Source organism: Physeter macrocephalus, chromosome 18, assembly GCF_002837175.3.
Source record: "Physeter macrocephalus isolate SW-GA chromosome 18, ASM283717v5, whole genome shotgun sequence".
NCBI lineage: Eukaryota > Metazoa > Chordata > Mammalia > Artiodactyla > Physeteridae > Physeter > Physeter macrocephalus.
Window position 1 is genome coordinate 11,262,247 of NC_041231.1, and position 7,067 is coordinate 11,269,313.

The 7,067-nt window shown below is 48.6% G+C and overlaps 1 protein-coding gene across 5 annotated transcripts in view; it reads right to left on the bottom strand.

The window, feature by feature from the left end:
• The window catches only part of OGG1 (8-oxoguanine DNA glycosylase), a 43,910-nt gene that overhangs the window by 5,055 nt on the left and 31,788 nt on the right, over nt 1-7,067 (bottom strand). The gene's annotated exons all lie outside the window — the stretch shown is intronic.

Below are 7,067 nucleotides of genomic sequence, written 5' to 3' on the forward strand. Positions count from 1 at the left end.
AGCATCCAGAACCTTTGAATGTCTGTTATTATGAGGTAGAAAGGAACTTGTGTGGGTGGCATAGTTTAGGAGGGCATGATTGAGGGCTCTCAGCCTGTGGCCACTCGCCTAGGTCATTCATTCAGGGAGAACTTTCTGAAGATACTTGTGGCCGCAGGTAACAGAACACCCCAGCTCAAGGTGGTTTAACAACAAGGAAGTGTGTTAGCTAGGGGTTTGGTGGTCCTGGGGCAGGGTGGCATCCAGGGTTAGCCAATCCAGCAACTCAACAAGGCCATTAAAGGTCCAGGTGTCTCCACACTCCCACGGTGTCAGCTTTTGCCTAAAGTAGGTTCCCTTCCAGCTGTGCAGTGGCAGCCAGTAGCAGTTGATGGAGGCCAAATGCTTCCTCATTTCTGTCCAGCAAGAGAGAGGGCAGGAAGGCACCAGCTGGCTTCCATGCCCACCCAAAAGAGCAAGAAGCCTTTCCCAGACATCCTTGTGTCTCACCAGCCCAAACTAGGTCCTACATGCCCTTTTTTTTTTTTTTTTTTTTTTTTTTTTTTGCGGTACGCGGGCCTCTCACTGTTGTGGCCTCTCCCATTGCGGACCACAGGCTCTGGACCACAGGCTCAGCGCCCATGGCCCACAGGCCCAGCCGCTCCGCGGCATGTGGGATCCTCCCAGACCGGGGCATGAACCTATGTCCCCTGCATCGGCAGGCAGACTCTCAACCACTGCGCCACCAGGGAAGCCCCCTGTACTTGCCCATTTTTGAACCAGTCGCTGGCAAGGGATGACTAATGGGTTTAAACTACTCTCCATGAAAATGGAGTCAGCTTCCCCACTAAGCCTAAGGCAGTGGGGAGACAAGGTGGAACCCAACAAAGATCTGAAGAGGAAGGGGAAATGGATGCTGGATAGGCCACCAAGAGCGTCCCTTCCACAGCCCCGTTTAGGAAGCTAGGCCTGGGAGTCACAGAGGAATAAATACACTCTCGTCCCTGCCTCCAGTTGTTACCAAACTATGGTGTCAGAGAGTCGGAGAATAATTTGCAGTTTACTGTGGGAAGTTGAGGTCCACGTGGAGGAGGGGAGGGGAAGCTTCCCTGAGGAACTGACCTATGAACTGAGCCGTAAAGAAGGATGGCCAGGACGGCCAACATTCTTGTATGCCCAGCACCTCTCCTATTGGAGAACTGTCCCTTCCCCGTTCCATGTAGTTCTGTGGGGCTGTCAAACTCGTGGACACACGACCCTAGCTTGGCCAATCTCAGTCCACCATCCCTCTAGCCACAGTGATTGATCCAAAGAGTAGGCATGTGACCCAAGCTGGGCCAATCAGAGGCCTTCCATAAGATTGCTCTATGGATGTGGAAAGAAAGGAGGATTTCTCTTCCTTTATATGAAAAACCATAAAATATAAGCTTGAACCACCCAGTAACCCATTTTCCTGCCACATGGAAGAGTCTGCCTGAGAATAAAGCCAATACAGAGAAGCAGAGCCAGGAGATGGAGAAGACAGAGCGCTCATGATATAGCTGGAGACCTGGATCCTCCATTGGAGTTCAGTTATATCCACCCACAAATGCTTCTTTTGGCTTAAGCTAGTTTACTTTGGAGCTGTCATTTGTCAACTGAAGAAGACCTAATAAAAGAAGATTTTGGCAAAAAGAAGGGTGGAGTAGGGTCCTGCGACAAAGGATAGCGTGAGGATCTGCCTCCTGCTACGTGGCGGCGGGGGGCGGGGGTCGGGGGGGGGGTCGGGGGGCGCGACTGCAGATTTTCGGTGACCCATTGACCCTAGCTTGTGTACAGCCTTCTCAGAAAAAACACCCACACTTAATTTCTAAAATTAAGTGCTCAGTAAATTCAGTCCTTTACAAGGCACTGTTAAACTCGTTAAGCTACTGAATCTTCTCAACTCTCCCTCGTGGTAGGTACTAATAACATCTCATTCACAGATGAGGAAGCTAAGTCAGGAGTTTACATGTGTTGCTTGCTCAAACAATTGATTAGTGGTCGAGCCAGGTTTCAGGCTCAGTTCATCTGACTTGTGCACAGAGCCTCTTTATTACACAATGCATCAGGGCCCCACTTCCTTAGTCTGTGAATGGTACTTCCAGGCTCAGGCAGTGCACAACCTGTGCAGCCATACATGGCAGGCCTGCCTACAGACCCCCTGTTCTTAATTCACTACTCATTTCCATGTCCATTAGACCAGACCATAAGTATGGTAGGCGTTGTTAATAGAGTGTTCCAGGAACAGAGACAGATTTGTGGAGGAGGTAGGATGGCAGCTGAGGTCCCAAAATTAGGTAGAATTGTGAGAGAGGAAGGTAGATATTATAAATAGAAGGAAAAACACTAGAAGAGTGACTGGGCCTGATTCATTAGGGAAAAAACTTAACTTTCTTATCAGTTGTGAGAATTCTAGTTATTCTAGTTATTCTCTATTGTATACCTACTATCTGTCTAGTACTGTGCTGGGCCCTTTACTCCCATGTCTTATTTGATGCTCACCACACATCTGCAAGGTGAGTAGTAACATCCCTACCTGCAGAGGAGGACATCAAGGCCAAGAAAGTTTCACTGCCTCCTGAGGCTACACAGTCTTGGTGCAGGAACAGTTACCACCATGATAGCACCATCCCTGACAGAGTTGACAACCACAGCAGGACAGGGAGTCCCTTCTTATGGCCATACCCATGTCCGCTGGAGCCAAAGAAGGCTTCCTTTATGGGGTTTGGAGAAAGCTGGGTTCCCTGTGATAAGGGGGAGATTAGTTCCAGCACCTCAAGTTTCCAGTTTTATTTGTTTATTATTTTATTTTTTGGACACACCCACGGCTTGCAGGATCTTAGTTCCCTGACCAGGGATTGAACCTGGCCCCAGCAGTGAAAGTGTGGAATCTTAACCACTGGACCTCCAGGAAATTCCCTAGGCTCCAATTTTAATTTGAAACAATATTGACACTTTATCACCAGTTTGGTGAAAAAGTCTTTTGTGTCTTGGCCCTGAAAATCATCCACCAGCATCATTCACCTGAGTCCCAAATGCCTTACAACTGACTTTCAGAAACACCAGGGTGAGTGAGAACAGGATTGGGTAGAGGTTAAGCCCTGGCATAGGGAACATGACCCAGCATGGGTCCCCAGGCCAGTTCTGGGGAACTGACTGGTGGATGCTGGGTCCCAGGTGACTTCTGGTAAGAAGGAAGCAATGGGAGACTTCCCTGGTGGCGCAGTGGTTAAGAATCTGCCTGCCAATGCAGGGGACACGGGTTCGAGCCCTGGTCCCGGAAGATCCCACATGCAGCGGAGCAACTAAGCCCACGAGCCACAACTACTGAGCCCATGTGCCACAACTACTGAAGCCCGCGGGCCTAGAGCCCACGCTTCTCAATAAGAGAAGCCACCACAATGAGAAGCCCGAGTACCGATAAATAAATAAATAAATAAATAAATAAATAAGAAGGAGGAGTTCCCTGGTGGCCTAGTGGTTAGGATTCTGGGCTTTCACTGCCGTGGCCTGGGTTCAATCCCTGGTGGGGGAACTGAGATCCTGCAGGCCAAGGAAGCAATGGCTGGAACTTTGTGGAAAAATGGTCAGAGGGTAAATTCCTTTGCTGATCTGTGACTGAGGACTCAAAGGAGAGAACTAAGCACAAATGGACCATAACTCACTTGTTCGTGTATTAACTCACTCATCATTTCTTCTCTTCACTCACCTCACTGATTTATTCACTCCATCTACCTGCCTCCTTTTCCTCATTCATACTTTTGTTTCCTTACTCAGTGACCCTGTTACCGTGGCTAAGAGCTATGTAGGTGACTAAGACTTCAGAGATGGGGAGGCAGCTGGGCAGACAACCAACACACAAGGTAATAAAAGCAATAACAGAAGAATGTACAAAATGTGTAGGGACCTGGGACAGAGAATGGTTTAACAACAGCTTAGAGGGTCAGGAAAGCCTTCAGGGAGGATGTGGAAAGGAGGTTGCCGATCAGAAGATATTCCAGACAAAAGGAACAGCAAGGCACAAAGGTGCGAACAGCTTGCCTGCTTAGAGAGAGGTGAGAACTTCAGTGTGACTGGAGCCCTGGGTGTGTGGAGGGGGAGGGAAGGATGAGAGATGAGGCGTAAAATAGGTTGAGACCAGGCTGGAATAGCCTTTGGAAGGCAGGTTAAGGAGCACTGGTTTTATTCTTGAGGTCAAGGGTTCTCAAAGTGTGGCTCCTGAACCAGCAACGTGAGCATCACCTGAGAACTTAATAAAGATGCAAATTCTCAGGGCCCAGACCTACCCAGTCAGTAGGGCTACAGGTGGGCCCAGCTGTCTCTGTTTTAGCACGCCCTCCAACTGATTCCTAATGCAATGTACAGTTTGGGCATCACTTTCCTAGGTAGTATGGAGCCAGGGTTGGTTTGTGACCAGGGCAGTGCCATAATAACACTCTGAAATGGAAAGTACTCTGATAGCAGCATGGAAGCTACACTGAATAGAGGGGGTGAGGGTGAAATTGGGGCTGACGGGAGTGCAATCATGTGCAAAGAAATACATCTGAGGGACTTCCCTGGTGGCACAGTGGTTAAGAATCCACCTGCCAATGCAGGGGACACGGGTCCGAGCCCTGGTCCAGGAAGATCCCACATGCCTCGGAGCAACGAAGCCCGTGTGCCACAACTACTGAACCCCGCACGCCTAGAGCCCAGGCTCCACAACAAGAGAAGCCACTGCAATGAGAAGCCCGTGCACTGCAACGAAGAGTAGCCCCCGCTCGCCGCAACTAGAGAAAAGCCCACGTGCAGCAACCAAGGCGCAACACATCTGATAAGTAAATAAATAAATAGTTTTTTAAAAGTGTCTTTAAAAAAAAAAAGAAGAAAGAAATACATCTGAGATAGGGCTTCCCTGGTGGCGCAGTGGTTAAGAATCCGCCTGCCAATGCAAGGGACACGGGTTCAAGCCCTGGTCTGGGAAGATCACACGTGTCGCGGAGCAACTAAGCCCATGCAACACAGCTACTGAGCCTGCGCTCTAGAGCCCGTGAGCCACAACTACTGAGCCTGCGTGCCACAACTGCTGAAGCCCATGTGCCTAGAGCGCATGCTCTGCAACAAGAGAAGCCCCTGCAATAAGACTGCACACTGCAATAAAGAGTAGCCCCGGGCTTCCCTGGTGGCGCAGTGGTTGCGCGTCCGCCTGCCGATGCAGGGGACGCGGGTTCGTGCCCCGGTCCGGGAGGATCCCACATGCCGCGGAGCGGCTGGGCCCGTGAGCCATGGCCGATGAGCCTGCGCGTCCGGAGCCTGTGCTCCGCAACGGGAGAGGCCACAGCAGAGGGAGGCCCGCATACCACAAAAAAAAAAAAAAAAAAAAAAAAAAAAAAAAGAGTAGCCCCTACTCGCCGCAGCTACAGAAAGACGGCACAGCTACAAAGACCCAACGCAGCCATAAATAAATAAATAAATAAATAATAAAAGAAATAAATACATCTGAGATGGCGGACGCGGCAGAAACTGGTAGATGTCCTTCCAAATATGTTCTCCCTTTCTTCTATAGTAACAGAACTCCTGATTTTTAGCTGGACATGTGCCTCTGAAAGGCTAAATGTCCCAGCCTCCTTTGCAGTTAGGTGTGATCATGTAACCGAGTTTTGGCTGACAGGATGTGAGTGGAAGAGATGTGTGTCACTATGAGGTCTTGAGTCCCAGTGCGTGTGCCCTCCATGTCCCCCTCTTCCCCTGGCTGGGATGAGGCATGGTGGCCACTCATATTGAAACATGTGGTCAAAGACACCATAGGAACAGCTGAGCAATAAGATAAGAAGCTAGGGTCCCTCGTAGTAATCGTACCAGCCTGAGACTGCTGTGGCCAGATTGTTATACGCTTCTATTTTATTTAAGTCACAATTATTTTGGGTGTCTCTTAGAGAAACCAAACCTATATTCTAGTTGACACAGTGAGTAGTTGGCATGCCAAGCTCTCTTTTCAAACTATACCTGCTTCCTTCTCTTCCCTTCTTCTCCTCTTTCTTTTGCAAAAGAATTTGAGAAAACTTATAACTGAGGGTGTGTCTCATGAGTTTCATAAAATACAAATATAAAGTTAAGCCCATCTGATTTAATGGAGTCGCTGTCATTAAGTGTTAGATTTAGCTCTAAGCTTCCTGGAAGCTAAGGCGAAAAATGGAAATATGATGAATCAGTCTCAGAACATTTGGTATCAGAATAAAGGGCATCTCCCAGTTTTCAGGACAAAAATTCTACTAATTTGTCATGCTGGAGAAATTTCTCAACTGGAGTCACATGTTGATAAGATTCTCCATAAATCTGGCAGCAAAAGGAGACTGAGTTTCACATGGTGATTTCTTATCACAACCTTTGATGAAAGCTCAGGGCCTATTGTTAAAACAACTCTGGGAGGACGGTTATGCAAGGGACAAAGCTAGGGTGATGCCCAGACTGTACATGAATTTGATCCTCAAACAACCTATGTCAAAGCAGGTAATATTATTACACTTATTTTACAGATGAGGAAACTAGGATACAGAAAGGGGAAGGGCCAGATCAGAGAGTTGGTGGTGAGCCAGTTTTGTAAGGCAGGTCTTAGACTGTAGAGGCCCTTTTTACATGTCCCTCTCTAGGCCCTACCGGCACCCTCACATACAAAATTGTAGGTATTACGGGTTGAGAATCAGAGAAAAGCACAAGAATCATTGCCCCAGACGGAGGGCAGGGGAGAAGATGAAGGAGTAGAAGGACGTGCGCTCACTCCCTCTTGCGAGAGCACCGAAATCACAACTAACTGCTGAACAATCATCGACAGAAAGACACTGGAACTCTCCAAAAAAGATACCCCACATCCAAAGACAAAGGAGAAGCCGCAAAGAGACAGTAAGAGGGGCCCAATCCAATAAACTCAAATCCCATAACAGCTGGGTGGGTGACTCACAAACTGGAGAACACTTATACCACAGAAGTCCACCCAATGGAGTGAAGGTTCTGAGCCCCACGTCAGGCTTCCCAAACTGGGGGTCCGGCAACGGGAGGAGGAATTCCTAGAGAATCAGACTTTGAAGGCT